This window comes from Monodelphis domestica, chromosome 3 (assembly GCF_027887165.1).
Source record: "Monodelphis domestica isolate mMonDom1 chromosome 3, mMonDom1.pri, whole genome shotgun sequence".
Taxonomy (NCBI): domain Eukaryota; kingdom Metazoa; phylum Chordata; class Mammalia; order Didelphimorphia; family Didelphidae; genus Monodelphis; species Monodelphis domestica.
Genome location: NC_077229.1, coordinates 38,500,933 through 38,524,224, shown reverse-complemented (window position 1 = coordinate 38,524,224; position 23,292 = coordinate 38,500,933). Strand labels below are relative to the sequence as shown.

General features: G+C 40.5%; 1 pseudogene; it reads left to right on the top strand.

Annotated features, from left to right (window-relative positions):
* Nucleotides 1–2,159: 2,159 nt before the first annotated feature.
* On the top strand, nucleotides 2,160–22,774 carry LOC130458043 (eukaryotic initiation factor 4A-I-like; annotated as a pseudogene).
* The last annotated feature ends 518 nt before the right edge of the window (nucleotides 22,775–23,292 follow it).

Here is a 23,292-nt window from a genome sequence, read left to right as displayed (position 1 = left end):
TTGTATTTTCTGATGTCTTTTTAATATCTCTTGCCAATTGATTCATATACCTCATACCTCAGCCATGCATCACTAAGTGATCCCTTTTTTTTTTTATATATCACCCTCTTAACGGGGGGAATGTAAAAAATTATCATTATTTAAATTGCTAAGTTTAAATTCCTTTTGAGAAGAATTTTAGGTGAAGAAGATGGTACTTCCCTGAATTCAGAAACTGAACTGTTGGAGAAGCCATCATGAAGAAGCCTCCAGACCACGAAATGCACAAAAATGAACTTTGGGTGTGGTTAATGAACATTTATTTGCATGCATACTTTCATGCCAAAGGGGACTGCCCCCTAACTGGCTTTCTGTCAATGCGTCCAGTAATTATTGGTTTTATTCTTTTCTTTCTCTTATCCTCAATTATTGTAATCTTTAAATTGATTATGTTTTCATGATCCTTTGGAAAAAAATTAATTTTTTGCAAACGATCAAAGGGGGAAATGTAAAAAATAGACTCGAATACAGGACTACAATCCCCATGAGCCTTTGCTCCACTTCCCCAGAATGCCTTGTAATCTCACCTGGGCCGAGATCGAGAAGGTATTTAAGTTGATTCAAAGGCTTTGGAGGGGTGCACTCGGCTCTTTTGGACTTCCGTTTTGGAGCAGAGGCGTCTCTTCCATGATGTGAGATTATTTTGTCTAGGCCTCTAGCCTAGACACATGTTTCTTACTTGTATATTTTTTAATCTTTAACCTTTAATAAACCTCTAAAAAATATAATACTCCTTGCAGAGAGAAACTAATTTCTACCTGCCTCAGTCTCCCCATCTCCCCTAAATTTTAATTATTACACCTTTCCTTCCCTTTGCTTTTCACCTGTTGTCTCTCTTCCCTGGCTCCATCCTCCTACCTCCTATGTGCTTGTTTTCTGCAGGTCACTCAACCTCCACCCAATTCCTGACTCACCCCCATAACATCTTGGGTTCTCCAAGGCTTGGCTTCCTATGTAATGCTTCTCACATGCCTTATTCCTGGAATATGCTCTCTCTTTCTTCACTCATACTTCACTTCTAGACCCTCCCAGCTCCCTTTGAGAGTCATCCCAGGAAGCCTTTCCTGGTTACCCCTTTGTAAATGTCCTATCTCTCCCTAATTACTTTGTATTATTTTAAATCCTACAACAGACACCTAATATTAGTGGGCAAGTCATTTACCCATGCCTGCCAGAGTTTCCTCATCTGTAAAATGAGGATAATAATAACATGTCCTTCACAGAGGTGTTTGTGAGGCTCAAATGAGATAAGACACATAAAGATAGATAGACAGATTTTTATTATATCATATCTTATAATACAATAATATATGGTTACAAGGTAGTAATAACTAGTAATAATAATAGCTAATATTTACATAGTGCTTATTATGTGCCAGGCACTGTGCTAAGTGCTTTACAAATATTCTCTCTTTTGATCCTCACAGAAGTCCTCAGAGGGAGGTGCTAATGTTATGGTCCATTTTATATTGCAGAAACTGGGGCAGCTAGGTAATGTAATGGTGAATACTAGCCCAGCAGTCAGAAAGAGTGCTCTTACTGAATTCAAATCTGGCTTCAGACACTTCCTAGTTTGTGTGACCCTGGGCAGGTCACTTACTTCTAGCATGTGTCACTCTTTTGTCTTAGAGTTGATAGCAAGACAGGAAGTATGAGATTAAAAAAAAATTTTTTAGAAGCGTTTCCCAGCTCATTTCACAAAGGAGGAAACTGAGGCAGATAGGCAAAAATGACTTGCTCAGGATCACACAACATCCAGAACTGAGGTCTTCCTGACTCAATAGCTCCTTCACTTCACTGCCCACATATAATAGAGTGTGCATAAACGGCTGTGAAAACGTTAAAGAATAAATAAGTGCTGGCTTTTCTTTTCTTTCTCCTTCCTTCTTCCTTCTCCTCCTCTTCTTTTTAGTGTTCTTTTTGCTGATAATAAAAAAGAGGGTTCAGGTGCAACAATCTCTGAGCTCTCCTCCCAACTCCTACCTACATCCTCTTCCCAACCTGCTTTACACCCCAGGAGTGAGGCTTTGCTCCGTTGGCTTTAGCTTGTAACCAGGCGCCCTCTGCTGGTCGTCCCTCCACGACACACCCTCTGCCTTAGAGTTTCTACGCCTGCGTAGATGAGGGCTCTTCTGGTCCCCTTCTCGCCCCACCCGTCAGGCTCTGGGGGCGTGGCTTTCTCATCTCCGTCACGCCCGCTTCCGGTATAGATCTATATGCTACACTACTCCATTCAGGGTGGAGCAAGATGTTGGTACCTGAGGAGGAAGCATGATCCCCTTGCTGGGGGATCTTCTTTCCAGTCAGACTCGCTGCCTTTGCCTAAACTCGCAGTAGGTCGCCGTGTCCTCCTTTGATATTCAAGAACCTGCCGAGCTGGGTGAGCACAATTCCCGGAGTTTCCTTAGGGACCGTGGGAGAATTAAGGGTGCGGAGAGGGGGTACCTCTTGTACTCCGCGTTCGATCTCGCTGCTCCTACCTTCAATCTCGGAACTCTCAAGCCCATTCCAGAGCCCAAAGACCTGGGTTCGAATCCTACCTATGCTTTGTACAATTTAGAACTGGCCCCTTCCTCCCCGTAGGTCTCAGTTGCCTCCTCTGCAAAATAAGGGAGTTGGACTTGGTAGTCTCTGAAGCCTCTTCCAGCTGAGTTCCCTTCACCTACCTCTGTTTCCTTCTCTCAAAAATGAGAGGAGGAGTTGAACTAGATGTCTTCGAGAGCCAGACCAACTCTCAAGGTAATTTTTTTCTAACCCTCAATTTCTCCATCTGTAAAATCTAGATGCCCTTTGTAGCCTGGAGGTGACCCTTAGTCCTTAGTGTAGGCACTTGATTAAATGCTTGGTGATTGCTTGCCCAACTCCTTGATGGTACTTACCAAAACTCCAGATCCAGTAGCTGATAGAGCCTTTTGTTCCCCCTTAATTCTTGTGCCTTCCTTCCCTTGGTTATCTACAATTGATCCTGTTTTCATTTGCCCAGAATTTATTTATTTATACATTGTGTTTCTTCCCCCTCCCTGCCCTCCTTCCTGTAGATGGTGAGTTCCTCTGGCTTTGGGGCTGATTTTTTTTTTAAGCTTTTCTTTTTGTCTCTGACACTTAACACTGTCAGGCACATAATAGGTGCTTAGTAAATCCTTGTTAACTTGATAAAACAGGTTTTGCCTAACTGAAAAGATTTTGAGTACTGGCTGGTGGTGTCCTTTCCCTGTTATGTAGATCATTGTATACAAGAGTCTATTTGGGAAGAATCTGTTCACTAAATTTTTCTCTGGGTAATTAATACTTGTTTATTTCTGTGGTTATCTTCTGAGTCATACAAATGGTTAAGATCTGGTGGCATGATTGTCCACATTATTCCTGTCACTTTCCTAAAAGAATATATATAATCTTAAGGGCAGGAGACAGTTTGTCTTTCTATCCCCCAACATAGCACAACTAAATAAGAAGTTAAGAAATGTTGGATGGTTGGTTGATACAAAATTACACCTCTTGGAAATTAAATACCTACTTCATAGGATTAGTGCTTTATAGAAATGTAACTTAGTGTTACTACCTTTCTGCCATTCAAATCATTCTGGATCCAAGATGGTAAAACCTAGAACCAGGAGAAACCCTCAGAATCCCTTAATCCAGTACATTATGTGATGCAAGAGGAGACTCCTGAGGTTGACTTGATAAGAAGTTTTCTCCCATTAGTACAAGGTGCAGGCCTGGATGTCAGGAGTCTTGACTGGGAGTTTTAGACCTAGTACTTTGGTTCAGATTTCCAGCCCAGTCCAGTGACTGAGCTTTGATTCTAGACAAGAGTCCTCAGTGCTCTCAATCTTCTCTTGTATAGGAAAGTGTCTGCTGTACAGAAGAGAGGGGAAGAAGGGCAGAGAGAGGGAGGATGATTTGGATGATGAAAAAAGCTTTTTATACCTTTGGGGGAGATGGGTGGGTCCTTTGGCAGAATGATGGCTCTCCATTCCTGTGTCTCAAAGGGTTCTTTATCTCTTCTTTTGATTGGTTTCTGGTGAGAGAAAAGCATCTTATTTTGGGCCTCTTCGACATCTCAGAGCTCTTTGCAATGACAGTTGAAAACCATAACTTGTATTTATTTCACATATGCACAAAGTATCATCCAAATAATGTGAGAATAACTGAATTTACCTTCACAGATGGACCAGGGTTGGGAATTGGCCTCCCAGGGACGCAGTGTGAAGTCAGTATATTTTCTGTCTATCAAGTTTTCCCCACATCTTCAAATCTCTCAGCCATGGCTTCTCCTAGAGTTGTGAATGATATTCCAGCTTTACATTCCAGAACCTCAGATGTAGTTCCTGAGATTCTAAAGTAGGGAGTCTTTCCATGCTTGTATTAGAGTCTAGAGACCAGAGATTTATAGCCTTAGATATCATTTAATCCAGAAGTTCTATAACATTGGTTTTTTAAAAACTATTTTTCTTGTGGCTGTTAAATTGTGTCTCACTTTTCATGATCTCATTTGGGGTTTTCTTGGCAAAGATACTAGAATGGTTTGCCATCTCTTTCTCCTCCTCATTTGATAGCTAAAGAAACTAAGGCCAGCAGGATAACAAATCTAGTAAGTGTCTGAGGCTGGTCTTCCTGACTCCACTCTGTTACTTAGCTGCCCCTGAACTTGGAGTAAAAATTATTATTTTTCTATAAATGTATTTCAATAGAATTGGTTTCCTTTGCAATTCTGTGTATTTATTTTATGTAACTTTCTTAGTATTATAAGTGTCTTCTGTTATGGCTTGAACAATATGGAAATGTTTATTGCATGAAAGCATTGGTATAACCTATATCAGACTATTTGCCACCTCAGGGAGGAAGGGAGGAGAGGGCAAAATTTGAATCCTAAAATGTCAGAAGACAATTGTCAAGAACTGTTTCTCTATGTAATTGGAAAGAAAAAAATTGAAAGTAAGCCTTCTAAGGAGGGGTCTACAGGCTTCTATAGTCAAGTTTGCCAGAGTCTAATTGTGATCGTGAAAAGTCAGACATAATTGAACAGCCTCAAGAAAATTTATTTAAAAAAAAAAAGGTCATAGAACTTCTGGCTTACATGATCCTTAGGCTATGTAATAATGAAAATAAATGTAATATGTAATAATTAAAATGCTACATGTAATATTTAGAAGTTGGTTTTATGAAATAATATTAGTAAAAAATGGTTGTGGTTGCTGTTTATAAAACTAACTCTTAAGTAATGAGGATGATAGTAGCTTTTAACAATTTAATTTAATATAAATATAGTATTAGAAAGAAATAAGTAGGAAGGAAGTAGAAAATTTATTTCCTAGACTATCACTCTCAAGTCTGATCCGTAGAAATTTTAGCTCTCTCCCTGACACGATTCTGATCTCCACATGGAAATCAGGTAGTCTCTTCAGAGCAAGAGTCTTACCAGCCCATGAGGATGATGCCGAATGGAGTAGAAGAATCAATCTCAGAAAATTCATGCCAAAGACCTCGATCTCTTCTATGGTTTCCCATTTTTATAGCCTTTTTCTCCACATCACTTTCTGTCTTTCTGAGCTGGTCTATCACATCTCAGGAACCAAATCAAAGTCTCTCTGTCCCAAACTTAGTTCCAGGTCATGTTCCTAGGGCTCTTAATATGTGACCTCTGTTTAGAGCATTTCAGCCACAATAATGGAGTAGGTCAGACAAGAAGAAAGTCCATGACCCTGGGAGGAAGGGGTTCCCTTTACACAGCTACAAGTCTCCTCTAGACTCTAATACAGGGCATGGGAAGTCTCCTGACTTTGAAGTACCAGGAACTACATCTGAATCCTGGATCTGACTCTTAGAACCCATAAGACCATAGCTAAGTCCGGATCAGTTTTCTTATTTGTAAAGTGAGGGACTGGACTAGATCCGAGATGGCGAACCTTTTAGAGACCTTGAGCCACACCCTCCCTCCCAAATGCTGTTCCCTAGCCCCAGAGCCCAAGTGCTGTGTTCTGGGTGGGGTGGGGAGCCCCAACCCCAGACAAGAGAGAGGAAGTGCTCCCATTGGGCTGCTGTGCAAAGGGGCAGGTCATGTGAGAAATGTCCTCAGGCCTGATAGAGAAGAAGAAGTATGTATGGCCCAAGCTCTCTGATCCCCTCTAGCTATGTGCAATGCTGTGATCTATGCTCCCTGCAAACCTACCTCCTCTCCAACCCCACTATGGGAATCACTTTTGCCATAGACTGAAGAGGCTACCAATCTAGTATGTCCTTACCATGCATGTGAGTCACCCACCTGTCCCCAGATGGGGGAGGGAGGAAGTATTTCCATTGGGCAGAGGGCAGGTGATATGAAAAAATGACCTCAAGCATGTGGACAAGGGAAGGGGAGCAGCTTTCTAGTAAGGAACTCTGGTGGGCAATAGCATGAATCCTCTCTAGCATGTGTGTCATAGGTTTGCCACTATGGGACCAGATCAACTCCAGGGTCTCTGCCAGGTCTAGACCTAAGATCCTATGTATCATCCCTCTTTTCTAGACATTAGCTGAGAGCTCTCATCAGGCAACAGGTAGATCCAGGAATGTAAGGCTGGAATATTACTTGTAACTCTAGGAGAAGCTATGGCTGAGAAATTTGAAGACAGGGAAGACCTGACAAACAGAAAATGGCTCGACTTCAAATGTGTCCCTGGAAGGCCAACTCTCCTAAACCTGGGAAATTCAGCTATTCTCCTATTATTTGGATGATACTTTGTGCATTTGTGAAATAATCAAATCCACTTTATGGTTTTCAACTGTTACTGGAAAGTGCTCTGAAGAAAGAAAGAACCCTTTGAGACACAAGAATGGAGCATCCACCCATCTCCCCCAATGGTATAAAAAGCTTTTTTCATCATCCAGATCATCCTCCCTCTCTCTGCCCTTCTTCCCCTCTCTTCTATACAGCAGGCACTTTCCCATGCAAGAGATGATTGAGAGCTCTCAGGATTCCTATCTAGAATCAAAGCTCAGTCACTGGACTGGGCTGGAAATCTGAACCAAAGTACTAGGTCTAAAACTCCCAGTCAAGACTCCTGACATCCAGGCCTGCACCTTGTACTAATGGGAGAAGACTTCTCATCAAGTCAGCCTCAGGAGTCTCCTCTTGCATCACATGATGTACTGGATTAAGGGATTCTGAGGGTTTCTCCTGGCTCTAGGTTTTGCCATCTTGGATCCAGAATGATTTGAATGGCAGAAAGGTAGTAATACTAAGTTACATTTCTATAAAACACTAATCTTATGAAGTAGGTACTTAATTTCCAAGAGGTGTAATTTTGTATCAACCAACCATCCAACATTTCTTAACCTCTTATTCAGTTGTGTTATGTTGGGGGATAGAAAGACAAATTGTCTCCTGCCTTTACGATTATATTCTTTTGGGAAAGTGACAGGAATAATGTGGACAATCATGCCACCAGATCTTAACCATTTGTATGACTCAAAAGATAACCACAGACAGACAGAAACAAGTATTACTCTGGGGAAAATTTAGTCATCAGACTCTTCTCAAATACAATGGTCTACGTAATAGGTAAAGATCACCACCAGTCAGTACTCAAAATCTTTTCAGTTAGGCAAAACCTGTTTTATCAAGTTAACAAGGATTTATCAAGCACATATTATGTGCCTGACACAGTGTTAAGTGTTGTAGACACAAAGTAAAGGAAAAAAACAGCCCTAACCCCAGAGGAACTCACCATTTACTGGGACGAGGGAGGAAGTGAGAAGAAATACAAGGTACAAACGAATTCTGTACAAACAAATACAAGATCAGTTGTAGATAATCAGACCAAAAGCGGTGTGATCAGTTACTGGATTTGGAGTTAAGACAACTTGGGCTATGCTAATTACTATCTAGAAGTTGGACAACCAATCACCAAGCATTTAATCAAGTGCCTACTACACACTCAGGGTCAACTCCAGGCTACAAAGGGAATCAGAAAGAGCCTGTAGTGAGGGTAAAATTGGTAATATGTTGTCATCGCCATTTTACAAATGGGAAAATTGAGTCTTAGAATAAATTATCTTTGGAGTCAGATAGACCCCCAGAAGGTCCATCTAGTTGAACTCCCTCCCCTTATTTTATAGAGAAGGACACTGAGGTAGATTAAGTGAACAGATCCTAACTGGAAGAGGCTTCAGAGACTACCAAGTCCAACCCCCTTATTTTACAGAGGAAGCAACTGAGACTGATGGAGAGGACTGAGCCTCCCCTGGATAGTAAAAGGCAAATTGAATCCAGGTCTTTATGCTTGGGATGGACCTGAGAGACCTGAGATGGAGACAGGTGCTTCAAGATTGAAGGTGGGATACAAGGTGGAGTCTCTCCACACACCCCGAATCCTCCCACAGCCTTTAGGGAAATCCTGCTCATCAGGTTCTTAAATATCAGAGGTGAAATGGTGACCTACTGGGAATTTAGGCAAAAGCAGCAACTCTGTTTGGAATGGGATCACACTTCCTCCTCGGGTGCCATAGATCTGTGCCAGAAGTGGGTGTGACAAAGACAAGAAAGTGACATCTCCAGAGCCTGAAGAGTGGAGTGGAGAAACAGACCAAAAGAGCCCACATCTGTATAGGCAAAGAACCATTGAGGAAGAGGGTATGTAGAGGAGGCACGGCCAGCAGAGGGTGCCTGGTTACAGGCTAGAGCAGTGATGGCCAACCTTTTAGAGATAGAGTGTTTGACTGCACCCCCCACCCAGGCCAAGTTCACTCCTCCCACAGGGGAGGGAGAAAGCACTCCCATTGGGCTGCTGGGTGAAGGGGTCTGTAATGTTAAAAAAAATGTCATCAAGCATAGTGGAGAAGGAGAGAGGAGCAACTCTGCCAGAGTCCTGCTTTTCTAGTAATGAATTGGGAGAGGGGAGACTATAGGTTTGTCATTACTGGGCTAGAATCCTTGGAGCAAAACCTCATTCCTGGGGTATAAAGCAGGTTGAGAAGAGGATGTAGGAGCTGGGAGGAGAACTGAGACTACTGGACCCGGACCTTCTTTTTAATTATCAGCAACAAGAACACTAAAAAGAAGAGGAGGAACTAAAAAGAAGAGGAGGAGGAGGAAGGAGGAAGGAGAAAGAAAAGAAGAAAAACCAGCACTTATTTATTCTTTAAAGTTTTCAAAGCCCTTTATACATATTCAATTCACATGGGCAGCGAAGAAGTGAAGGAGCTCTTGAGTCAGAAAGACCTCAGTTCTGGGTTTTGTGTGATCCTGAGCATGTCACTTTGCCCGTCTGTCTCAGTTTCCTCTGTGAAATCAGCTGGGAAAGAAGATAACAAACAAGTCCAGGAACTTTGTAAAGAAAAAGCCAAAGGGGGTCACAGAGAGTCAGCTGTGACTGAAGCACTCCATATATCTATATACCTAGATAGGCATTGTTTCCCCTAGTAGAATGGAAGATTCTTGAGGCCTGGTTTTACTTTTCTTTCTATCCCCAGCACTTAGTTCAAGGTCTGTTACAAAGTCAGTCAGCAGGTATTTATTAGGTGGTGACTATGTGCCAGGCACTCTTACTAAATGTTTGCTGACAGATTGACTGTCATACCATGCTCTGAGGTCTCTCCCAGCTCTGGCACTGCGTGACTCCATGTGGAGGCAATGAAGAACATTTTACTTGCTGAATTTCCTAAGTCCATTCACTGTCGAGCTGGCTTCTAACATATTAGGAACAGGGAAGCAAACACCCTTCTCCTCCCCCTCACTCCCTGAGTGTGTCATTCTACTCCCTCCCCAGCCAACTATATATCCACCAACATAGCCTGTCCTGGAGTGGCAGAATCCCTTCAAGCCAGTTTCTCTGATTACATATGGGAGAAAGATCCAACATAATCCGGCCCCATGTGATAGTCTATGCCAGTAACACCCCAGCTCATGAGGAGGAGCACCTGGGCCCAATTAACTCCTCAACTAGAGAAACAGGCCAGATGGAAGGTGAGATGCTGGGAGAAACAGGAGAGAGAAAAGGAGGACAGAAACAGGTGGGGCAGGGGATGGAAGAGGAGATTTTAGAATTGTAGGGGACCAAAGAAGATAAAATGTCATATATGGGAAGGGCTATGGGACATAGAATATTAGAACTGAGAGAGATTCTGGTATTGGAACAGAGAATATCAGAGCTGGGAGAGACCCCAGAACTTAGCATATCAGAGCTAGGAAAACCCTTAGAACACAGAATTTCAGAGCCAAAATGGGCCTTAGGGCTGATAATGTTAGGGCTGGGAGGGACCATAGAGGCAGAATGTCAGAGCCAAGGGGTTTGCTGGGTTCAATCTCACCAGCTGAAAGAGCTGATTGTTAAATTTTCAATGTGATCTTTGTACCTTGTAAACTGACATTGCTACAAATCAGGACTTGCTTACTTCTGTTGATTGTCTAGATTTAAGAAAGTATTATTAATGCAGATTAGATTTTTACCCCCTACAAGAGTCATGTCAATAATTATTTATTAGCCTAACTTTGGGCAAGGCTGGAAGAGATCTTAGACATGTATTGTCTAGCCATTCCATTGTACATTTAAAGAAACAGAGGCCCTAAGTTTCAAAAATAACTTGCATTTAGTTACAAAGCTATTTAGTCAGGATAAGAGCCCAACGCTCCTTGTTACTTACTGTCTCTCAATCTGGCATGCTTCCCACTCCATCAGAGTAAGTAGACATTACACAAGATGATGCCAGTCTTGAAAGATTGAATATCCCATGCAAGAAAAGTATCCATTGATTTATTCTTTTGTCTCTATGAAAGATGATGCTTTGCACCCTGGGTGAGGCAAAAGAAATATCAAATCCAGTCACTGACTCGAGAGAGATTTCCATTTAGGTAGAGAGAAAAAAATATGTCTTAAGAAATCTATGATTTCATCCATGGAGTTAGGTCCTCTAACCCTGCAGGTCATGACCCATACAAGAGTTCTCATCCCACGCATTCTCCACCAAGGGTCCTCCCAGCATCCGCCAGGTCTTTACCTCCTGTTGTGTGGATCCTTGTGTTAGTTAGTAGTAGTCTCTCAGTAACCGAGGATGACGTTTGTCTTTGTGCGCTTTCATCTATGATAGATGAGTGTGCACAAAAACACTTGTGCATGAAGGAGATTTAAGTGGAAAAGTCGATGCACAGAGACAGTCCCACTCTCTCGGCATTGGAAGCCTGGGTCCAGTGGCACGAAAAGTCGTTACACCTGGAGACTTCCTCAGCTGCATTGGATGGCCGTGTTTTCTTTTGTGCTCCAACATGCCCTGAGCACTCCACAGTACCTTGCTGCATATTACTATTATTATTATTAACATTATTATCCTATTGTTTTGGAAAAATTTCCTGCACTGGAAGCAATAAGATGCAACCAAAAATGTGCTCTTGAAAGGCAGTCAGATATGGGAGAGGTATCTGATATAGGGAAATGTCTTTCTTCATGACTCAAGGGAGGAGGAGGAGCAGCAGCACTGACAAGAAGTATAATAGCACTATGGCTGCTTGTTCTCAGAGAGGTCAAAGGAGAACAAGAAGCCTTGAATGTGCTATACCACTAGTATTTACACAGAAACACGTGACAGAAAGAATCTGTTGAATCAATCAACCAACCACTCAATCATAGTCCTTAGACTTAATAGGAAAAGACTGAGAATATAGATGTCTTTGACTGGATGGACTAGAATCATATTTCAGAGTTGGTCTGTTCAGGTCAGTTGAGAGTTTTGGTTAAACCTTTTGGGACCTGTATAAAATCAGCGAACCAGTTAGACTTAGCAAATTCGAGAACTAGTAGTATGGAGGTAGAAGCCTCCCGTTATGCTCCCAAGAAGATAATTGTTGGACACAGGAAGGTGGGAAGGAGAGCTTCACCTAGACATTCAGTGGCTTAAGCAGAATTCAAACTCGGGTCTTCCTGATTTCAAGTGTCATGCCCTATCCACTGCCAAGCCAGTTCTTTCCATGCTGATGGTATTGCACATAAGGGGACTTCTGATTCAATCTTAGCCACTTCATAGGCTCCTTCTAGAGGGAGACCACTTTCACTTATGTTCATCCAGTGACACATATATGCTTGCAAATAGTTGGTGTTACATAAATGCTAACTTTCCTCATCACCATCACCACCACCCACCCCCTTTCATAAAACTTTTGCAATTCATTGGCCCAATGGATAGAGCACTAGCCTTGGAATTAGGAAGAGCTAAATTTAAATCCAGTCTCAATTACTTATTAGCAGAGCAACTCTTGCTAAGTCATTTAACTGTTGTCTGCCTCAGGTTTCTCATCTGTAAAATAAGGATAATAACAGTGCTACATTTGAGGATTGGTGTGAGGATAAAATGAAATATTTATAATTGCTGCAAACCTTCAACACTGAATTATAATTGTATGAATAACTATCTTTTAATCCAACTTGAATCATGATTGTTTTGCACTTCTTGGGGCCTTATACTGTAGAGGACCAAAAATTTTCACATGGTCTAACTCTGGTAATCCTCTTTTCTCTGGTTTTTATAAGTGATGTGATGGCCAGAATGATAAACTTGGACAGGAGGATTTGAATTTGAATCCTACTCCAGACAGTAGCTGAGCAAACCCCTTTACATTTCTCATCTTCAGTTTCCTTATCTGTAAAATGGAGACAAAAATAGCACCTCTATCACAAGGCTGTGATGATAAAATAACACATATAAAGTGCTTTGTAAACCTCAAAGTGCTATACAAGTATCAGTTATTATTATTATTCTCAAGACTGAATGTTTAATTGATAACAAATTGTTTATTTAATTCTTTACACTGCTCTGACTCCTTGTATAGTCAGTTTTGTGGGGTTTTGCTTTCAGTTGCTGCTTAAGGGAATCTAGAATAGCTGTTTATTCTAAATATTTGAAATGTTTTTATATTCTATTTCACATGTTCCTTTTTGTTGCCTTTATTAACCAATGTATCATTCAGATTTCCTCCTGCATGTCCCAGTTGGATATTAATGCAATCTTCCAATTCCTTTGCACAGATCTTTGATAGCTCTCCTAAGTTCTTTCTGCTATGGCAGCATTTGACAACTGTCATTCCTCCTAGATAACTAACTCCACCTTCCCTCCCAGGGAACTGAATGTGGCAATGACCACTGCATAGCCTGTTATGTGTACATCAGTCCTGAAGTGTTTTTATGCTGTCAAATACTGCGGGATACCACATTTGTATTTGTCCATGAGAGTCAGAACAAATGATATCTCCTTTGAGGTCAAGTTGGCTCAGCAAGCATTTATGAAATGTTCATTATGTACCAGGAACTCTTCTAAGCAATAGAGGTGCAAAGAAAGCAAAAACAACCACAACAAACAGTTCCTGCTCTCAGGCAACCCACTGTCTAATGGGGAATAAAGCATGAAAATATCTACACATTAACAGGTTTCATAGAAGGTAAATCAGAGGTGATTTTAGAGTAAAGGCATTAAGATAAAAGGGGAAGAAAGTAAAGGCTTCTTATAGAAAGAAGGACTAGCTGGAGTTTAGGGAAGCCACCCAAGTAACTACACCCTAGGAAAAGGAATCCAGGAGGCAACAGTGGAGAGGGAGAGAATTCTAGTGAGAGGGAGAGCCAGTGAAAATGCCCCAAGTCATGTGATGGAATGATGTATTCCTTAATAGCCAGAAGACTTGTATTACTGGATCACAGAATTTAGGGAAAGGGAGAACTTTGTAAGAAGGCTGGACAGGTAGGAAGGGGCCAGTTTGAAAGTCTTTACAAGCCACAGAGAGGATTTTATATTGGATCCTGCAGGTGACAGAGAGCCAATGGAGATTTTTAAGTGTGTGTGTGTGTGTGTGTGTGTGTGTGTGTGTGTGTGTGTGTGTGTATCGGGGGTGTGTGTGACATGATCAGATCTACATTTGAGTATGATTAGTTTGACAGCTGAGTGAAGGATAGACTGGAGTGGGGAGAAACTTGAGGCAGAGAAATCAGTGTTCCCCAAAATAGTTTAGGAATGTGGTTATAAGAGCCTATTCTGGTATTAATGTCATAGGAGAGAAGGTGGAATTGGTGACAGATGTTACAATGGTGCAAATGGTAGGATTTGACAATTATTGAATAAAAGGAGTCAGAGAAGAAGAGGAGTCAAGAATGACACTTAGATTATGAGCATGGGTGACTGGGAGGATGTGCCTTTTTGTTATTATTACTGTACCCTTGATAGTGATAAAGAAATTAGGAAGAGGGGAAGGTTTGAATGGAAAGATAATGAGGTCAGATTTTAGACCAATGAACTTAAAATGTCTTCAAGATATCCAACAGGTAATTGGAGATATGAGACTAGAAGTCAGGAGATAGTTTGGGGCTTATGAATTACTCTACTTTGTCTAATTGGTTGTTTACATATCTCATGCCTTTAAATTCAAAAGTCTGTATTCACAATTCCAGAAAAGTCTACTCATCACCTTCTGTAAATCATTTTGAGATAAGAGCCATTGTTTTATTCATCCACTTAAAATATGATCTCTGACAGTAGGCCAATAAACTTTTATTAAGTAACTACTTTGTGTCAGGGATCCTATCAGAATTCTAGTCAAGAAGGAGGAATTGACATTGGAAGGCATTTGTCAGTTTTACATAAATGTGTAATGAGAGGAGTGGAAGCTGGATTCCTTGTGTGATCTGTATGAAATGCTATTACCCAAGCCATTATCTTCATCAATACATGCTGAAAGTTGGATTGGCTCACTGAGATAATTCATTACTGTGATTTTGCTCTCTGCAATACATAGAGCAATGGACCAAAAAGAATGTGATGTTATCATGAGGGAGTTTTGCTCAGGCACCAGTCGGGTGCTTATTACCACTGACCTATTGACTAGAGGCATTGATGTTTAGTATCTTTGGTTACTAATTATAACCTTCCCAACAACTGGGAGAATTACATTCATAGAATTGACCATGGAGGGCATTTTAGTCATAAAGGTGTGGCCATCAACAAGGTGACAGAGGAAGACAAGATGATCCTTTTAGACATCGAGACCTATAATATCTCCATTGAGGAAATGCCTATCAGTGTGGCTGACTTCATCTGAGAGGATTCCCCACCTGATTTCACCCAGGGCCCTGCTCTCAGGGATAGGACTAGGGGGATTTGAAAGGGAGGAGAGGAATAAGAGATGAACAACTTTGTAGTTTTTTTTCCTTTTATTTATTTTTTTACTTTGCATAAATGTCAATTTTTGAGGCAAAAGGGGGAAAAGTCCTAAGTGTAGGTAGATTTTCCACAAGCTGAGATTCTTCATTTTCCCCCTCCTTAGCCTTAAGTATCTCCCTGATTTCATTGATGATTTCATCCAATTTATTAGAATTTAAACTATTTCTTATGACTGGCCTGCACTAGCCAGAAATATGGCATTATATGACATGAAGCTGAAGGACCCCTTGATGAAAAAAGACAGGACCAAGCTCCAGCCTTTGGTTTGTCATTTTGTTATGAAATGATACTAGCACATGTATTGAAAGCTTTCACATCTCCAGTCCATTTTGCAAGCACTCCTGGTGACTATAGTGAGTAACCCGGGCACCAAAGCAGTCCCAGGAGGTAGGGTTTTGGTATTATTGATTTTGTCCTGGGTTTTCTTGCTTTCCTCCAGCACCAAAATACTAAAGAGCTCAGCTATCAAGCTGGTCATCATGGTAGTTTCAACTGAAACCATCTTTTGTAACCTTGTGCTGCCCCATCATTGACTCAGCAAGTTGGTTGGATCACCTTGTCCAGGGTCCTGACCCATTTACTGGTATTACTAGAGTCCAGATGGCTGAGATTTCAAGCACATGAAGTTGCTTTTTCAAATCACTCTGGTTGGTATTCCCCTACTTCATTATGATGGCCTCCTTCCCCTTTGGCCTTTACATAGGCAATGAGTTGCACTTTGAGAAGATTATTACTTTTTATTATATATTTCTTCCCTTCCAGCAGCAGCTGCTGCCGTTGACCTTGTTCTCCTGAAGCTTGGGAAAAGCACATGCTTCCCATTTATAGATCAAAAAGGGAGGTAGTACAGGATTGAGTGACACTGACTTGTAGATGAAGAAGGGAGTGGCAGATGGAAGACCTGTAGGGAGAATTAGGAACTTACCTGTGGTTGATGGCTATAGGATGGATGAACCTGTGAAAGCAATCCTAGGGTTTGAGCCATTTGGGACTCTGAAGACTCCCCTGCTCCTGTCACCGCTGACAGTGAACAGTGAATAAACAAATTTGTTTCCTCAATTGTAAAATGAAAGAGTTGGGCTGGACAGTTTCCAAGGATCCCTCAGCTTTAAATCCTATAATCCTATGAAAAGTCCTGATTGAAACAGCAAATATTCATTGCTTGTTGTTGCCCTGGAAACTAAGCAGCATTCAAATGGCACATAGGGCCCAGATTTTGTCTCTCCTTTTGACTCTTCCTCTTTAATCCATCCTTAAGCAAGTGGGGCAAATAGACATGAAACAAAAGCTGTTGGGATGCTAGTGCAGTTGTGGGAGTGGAAAACACCTGCCTGGGTATTCCTAGGGAGAGTATTTGAATGGTTTGCTCAAACTGATGCCAAAAGATAGTATAATATAGTATGTTCACTTAATTTTGTCCTGAAAAGACCCCTCTGGGCCCCTACAGCAAGACCTAGAATTCTCATTTGGTGAAGAAGTGGGCACTTTCTTATGGGGTTTACTATTTTTTACTAGTCAAAACTGCTTATAGGATTGTAGACTTAGAGCTGGAAAGGACTCTAGAAGTCAACCAATCTAGCCATTTCATAAAACTCTAAAAAGGGAAGTAACTTGTCCAAGGTGATGCCAGAAGTAGGTGGCAGAGTCAAGATTAGAACCCAGGTCCTCTGACACCTAATTCAGAGCTTTCCACTGTACAATGCTACCTCTCTTGTACTGAACTGCCTCCTTACTCCTTACCCATGGGACTCTGGATAAATAGATTCATCTCTTGGGGATTATTTTCTTGCCTCAAGGGTGGAATGATTGATCCCTGAGGTGTCTTCCAGCTCGAAATGTTATCAGTCTCTCTGCTCTTAGATATTGTCTCCCAGCTTGAAGCCTTCCCTGATGCCTTCTCAGCCCTATATAACACTTGGTATGGCAGCTCTCCAAGGTTCTTACCAAGTAATCCTGTGAAATAGGTATTTGGGGGCATACCGTCTCCCTCCTGGACTATAAGCTCTTTGAGACAAGGATTCCTACATACTGCTTAGCCTAATGTCCCCAATGCAGTAAGCAGATAGATTATGATAATAGTAACTAATATATGTCCACATTACATATGCAAGCACATGTGTATGTGTGTATACACATTCTACGTGCATATGCACGTGCACATACCTTATGTATATATGTATAGGCAATACATATACTTGCTTATAAATATAATATTTATATGTGTGTACACATATATAATTTTAAGGTCGTATAGAAATTGCATATCACAATACACTTCATTTTAGTTGTTGTTCAGTCATTTTCATTGTGTCCGAGTATTCATGACCCCACTTAGGGTTTTCTTGGCAAATATACTAGTGTGGTTTACCTTTTTCTTCTTTGAGTCATTTTTTACAAGTGAGAATACTCAATAAAACAGAGTTAAGTAACATACCCAAGGTCATACAACTAGTAAACCTCTGTGGTCACATTTGAACTCAAGAAAATAAGTCTTCCTGATTCTAGGCCCAGCACTCTAATATACTTTATATAGTGTCTCATTTTATTCCTCAGGGAGAGATGTGCTATTATCCCCATTAAAAAAGAAGAACTTTAGGGTGAGTGGGTGGGTGACTTGCCAAAAGCACTCCAGTTACTGTATCCAAAAGAGGATTCAATGCTGACTGCAAATCCTGTACTCTAGCCATTATAAGCCGTCTAGGTGCTCTATGGTTCTATAGAACCATATCATACTGCATTGCATTTTAAGTACTTTCTTATGGGTTCATTGATGTGAACATTGAAACAGTAAATGGATTATCTTGGACCAAAAAGGTTTGTTGGTGACTTGACCTGTGAGTGTTTGCCAGGAAAGAAAAATCATGCCGAGGGTTTATTTCTCTGATTTCTAAGAAGGGACTTGATTAAAGTAACAATTATTCCACTCTTGCAAAAGTCCTCATGAAATTCAAGGTGATTTTATTATCTCTTTGGTCACTGGCAAGTCACTTCATGTTTATCCATCTCATTACATTTTAAGCTTCCTGAGTCAGGATTGAGTCTTATTTAAGCATTGAGGATGTGCCTACTATATACAAAGTACTGTGATAGGCTCCTAAATTAGGGTCATTTACTGTAAAAATTTGAATGAAGGCTCCCTGTATCAACTCTTAAGTTTTTAAATGAAGAGTCTTGATCAGTTTCTACCCTCTATTTAAATTCCTGCAGTTCATTGGTCATCAAAATAATATGGTACTGGCTAAGAGACAGAAGGGAGGATCAGTGGAATAGACTTGAAGTGACCTCAGCAAGACAGTATGATAAGCCCAAAGATCCCAGCTTTTGGGACCAAGATCCACTATTTGATAAAAACTGCTGGGAAAATCTGAAAACAGTATGGGAGAGATTAGGTTTAGATCAACATCTCACACCCTACACCAAGATAAACTCAGAATGGGTGAATGACTTGAACATAAAGAAGGAAACTATAAATAAATTAGGTGAATACAGAATAGTATACATGTCAGATCTTTGGGAAAGGAAAGATTTTAAGGCCAAGCAAGAGTTAGAAAAAAATTACAAAATGCAAGATAAAAAAATTTTGATTACATTAAATTTAAAAGGTTTTGTACAAACAAAACCAATGCAAGCAAAATTATAATTCATGGAAAGGGACATTATGAAGTTCAAGGGATTCTGGATACCATACAGAGGTATTGGACAGCACCAAGAATTATAACAAATGCCATTAGAACTTGTCAGGCATGTGAAACATGCAGAACATATAATCAAGGACATTTTAAGAGTGTTGCATTGGGAGGCAGACCACTCAGTTATATGCCTTTCCAGTGTATTCAAATTGATTATATCAACATGCCTAAAGACAAGGGATATATATATGCATGTGGTGATTGCATGTCCATTCAAGAAAAAATGATACTGCAAAGGTAGTGAGATTTCTATTAAAGGAGACTGTACCTAGACATGACATTCCCGATACCATAGATTCGGACAAGGGGTCTCACTTCATTTCCCAGGTTCTACAAGAAATCTACAAGTACTTGGGGATTAAGTGCAATTACCATTCAGTTTATCAACCCCAAAGTTCCGGGCAGGTCGAGCATATGAACAAAGAATTGAAAACACAAATAGGTATACTTTGTTAAGAAACACACTTGAAATGGACAGATGTTTTGCCTCTTGCTTTGTTCAACATTAGAACCAGCCCTGGACTGATCTGCATATATCACCTTTTGAAATGCTATATGGTCAGCCTCTTTGGCATGGTAGGACAGTAAAGTCACCTTACTTGTCCATGTTAAGAGGGGAATGCGCTCTTCATGAATACTTAAAACTGATACAATGCAGAATTGAAGAACTACGGAAACTGGGTTTGCTTGTGCAACGAATACCACTAGATTTTTCATTGCATAAGATAAAACCAGTTGATAAGGTATATGTCAAGAACTTTAATTGAGAATCTCCTACAGAACCAAGATGGATCAGACCAACACAGTCTTAATGACAACCCCAATGTCTATAAAGGTTGATCAAAGAGATCCATGGTTCCATGCTTCATATGTGAAATTGCAGCACACCCATAATATTGAGGGAAATAATCGATAAGCAATAATAGTCCCTACTGAAAACAAAGGAAAGTACATGAGAGTATTTGACACCAGATTACAGAAAAGAGAGCACTGAACATGTTAACATGATAAAAGGATAGCACCCCTGAAGTAAATAGTACAGTTCCAGTAAGAAATAGAGCCAGTAACACAGACAAAAGTGAAACGTGCATTTGAAAGTTTAGGAGCCGTGTAGAAGCCTATATACATATATTTTTACACATAGTCTGTCTGTCACACAGTAACGGAACAGAACGTAACAATGCTTTTTATAAATGAATACATAATTTTCTAAATTCCATCTCCAAGAAATGAGTACAGTAACTATCCAAGAAACAATTACAGTAACCATATAATAAATCTTATAGTGAATGGTGAAACAACAAGAATTAGCAAACTTGAAATCACTATTCTTAACGAAATCTTGAGAACCTATGCATAATACTCATACCCACCCATGAAAAACACATGTACAGCTTACTTGAAGGCATGAAGATGTACATATGCAAATTTTACCCTCATGCATGAAGAGAACACATGTAAACCTTACTTTCAGACATGAAGATTGATAAATTCTAACAAAAATTCCTGAAGATTCCATCTTACTTCCATGCAAATGTAAATTTCACTCTTACATACCATGCACATGTAAAAACCTGACATGTTCATGTGTTCCTTGTTCCTGATTATTCCAGTGGATCCTGATTTAAAGAACACAACTTCAATCAAGATTGGAAGATGAAGAGTGGCATGCTGACTAGAGAGGCAAACAGAGTTCTACAAGCAGCATAAAAGGACATGGAAGGACTTTGGAACCTTGAAATTTTGGAACTTTTGATCATGAGGATATGTAAGAATGTTTCATACATGTTAACATCGCATATATGCATGCACATGCTACATATATTATACTTTAGGAGGATATCTCATGGAATGGGTAAGTATACAACATGCATAGTTGCATAACAAAGAGACAGACTGATAAGAATTTCTGTGGAAAATTCAAACAGACAAAGATATTTCTTATCTGCATGAGTTTGCACAGAAATTTAGAATGATGTACATATGTAAATCTGTAATAAGCACAACTTATGTACATATATAATTACTAATTAACTAACAAGCTGATGTTTAGAGTAATTTATTAATATTCTAACTACTAACAATAGTGACAGTCTAGTGTATTTGTTCAAGTCTTAGGAAAGTAGAGACTGAAGTATAGAAGTTAGATTGCATTATGATTGTAGGTTAACATTTGTTAGTATTAGAAGATTTTATTTAGTGAATTTATAGACTTTAGGAAATAGGACAATTGCATATTCCGAATGTTAGTGAAATTGTTAAGATGATTTGAAAAATTGTTACAGGATTTGTTATGTAAAAACTATATTCATGTAAATCCCTTACCTAAATCATTTTCCTATAGCCAATTCTTAGCTTAGCATTTAGGTAGATAGAATAGCTAAGATAAGTTAGGATTTTGTTATTTTGAGGGGGTAGGGAGATAACAGAATATTTAATATGGCATAGAGTTAAGAATAGGTAGATAGATTGTTGCTGGTTGTCTCTCTAACCGAGGATGACGATTGTCTTTGTTCGTTTTTGTGCACAAAGACACCTGTGCATAAAGATTTAAGTGGAAAAGTCGATGCACAGAGACAGTCCCACTCTCTCGGCGTTGGAAGCCTGGGTCCATTGGCACGAAAAGTCGTTACACCTGGAGACTTCCTCAGCTGCATTGGATGGCCATGTTGTCCTTTGGGCTCCAACACGCCCTAAGCACTCCACAGTGCCTTGCTGCATCGCCATCTCAGCCGTTGAACCTTCTTGTTGGTTTCTTCTGCCTGTTCCGCCGAAGCAGTCTTCACATGCTGGGTGAGCAAAGCCCTAGTTCACCAGGGGTCGACATCGACCCAATGGCTACCCCACAAGGTTTAGCTGGCCTGTCGACGCTGTTGCCCAGGGTGTGGCCGCTGCCGCATGCTAGCAGCTATTGGGAGCCACAAGTGAGAGCTGGGTGTCAGGTGAGGGTCAGTGGCTGGAGAGCTGCCCTAGAAGGGCACGACAAGCCCTCCATACCAGAGATATTACCCCTCCCTGAGCACCCCATACACCCCAGTAGATAGATAGATCGATAGATAAAGGTAAGTATCATTAAAAAATGCAAGGTGCACTTTTTGAGAAGAAAAGGGGGGATTGTGGAAGAGGCATGAAGAAAGAGAGAACTTCATGCTTGAAAACAAAGTGAGTGACCTGATCTGTCAATCAAGGTGAACATTCCAAAACAGAATGTTCCCAGGAAAGGCAGTTGGAGCCTAGTCAGAGGAGATGAACTGAGACTTCTTCTCTGGGGTTACTGACCAAGGGAGAGACTTCTTCTCTGGGGTTCCTGACCAAGGGAGAGACTGGCTTTTTTTTATCTAGGCAGAGAGAGACCTTTGGAAGGGCTTCTGGAATTAGGCTGAGAAGAAATTAACGTTTTTGGTGGCTTTGTGTAATTGGAAGAAGAAAGAAGATTTAACAGTTGTCCTCCATCTCTCTGACTGTCCCTGAGTCACAGTTGTGACAGGACTGACATTTCCCAAATTCCTCTTAATCCTCCTTATAGATTAGGGACAACCTCATCCCTCTCACCTCAATTTCCATCCTGTCCTGTCTTTCCCAATAAACCTCCTTACCTGAAAAACAGAACAAGAGTATCTTCTCTAAACCTCTCAGTTCACCTTTGAGTTATATAGAAAGGTGACTGACTAACAGGGGGAAGGGGAAGGAAGGCAGGAGGGAGAGGGTGGAAATTGAGGTGGAAATTCTAATACAATTGGCAGGAGAAACATGGCTTAAAAATTATCTAGGCTGTCTTTAAAAAAATTGAGAGTTTTTCTCTCATCCTTTTATGGTTGCCAACTGTTAAATTTAAAATTATATCTCTAATAATAAAAATATTATGTTTTTGAGATTTATTAAGGATCATTAAAAGTCAAGGAATAAAGATACAAAATAAAAACCACGTGCCCATGGCTGATTAGCCCATTCAAAATCCCTGCACTTAGCTTAACACTATACTTGCTACATCATTGCAATGGAAGAGAAGAGCCTGTGGGATGTTACTGCCAGTTAAATACCAATTGTGATCTCACCAACCTGGGGACTCAGGTGAGATTGTAGGGAATTCTGGGAAATACAAAGGACTTCTGGGGATTGAAGTCTAGGGTTCAAAATCACCATTTTTACAATGCCCAAAGGGCACTAAAAGACTGCTTGCCCTTTGATCCAGCTATAGCACTGCTGTGTTTGTACCCCAAAGAGATAATAAGGGAAAAGACTTGTACAAGAATATTAACAGGCAGTTTGTGGTGGCAAAAAATTGGAAAATGAGGGAATGCCCTCCAATTGGGGAATGACTGAACAATGTGTGGTATCTATTGGTGATTGAATACTATTGTGCTCAAAGGAGTAATAAACTGGAGGAATTCCA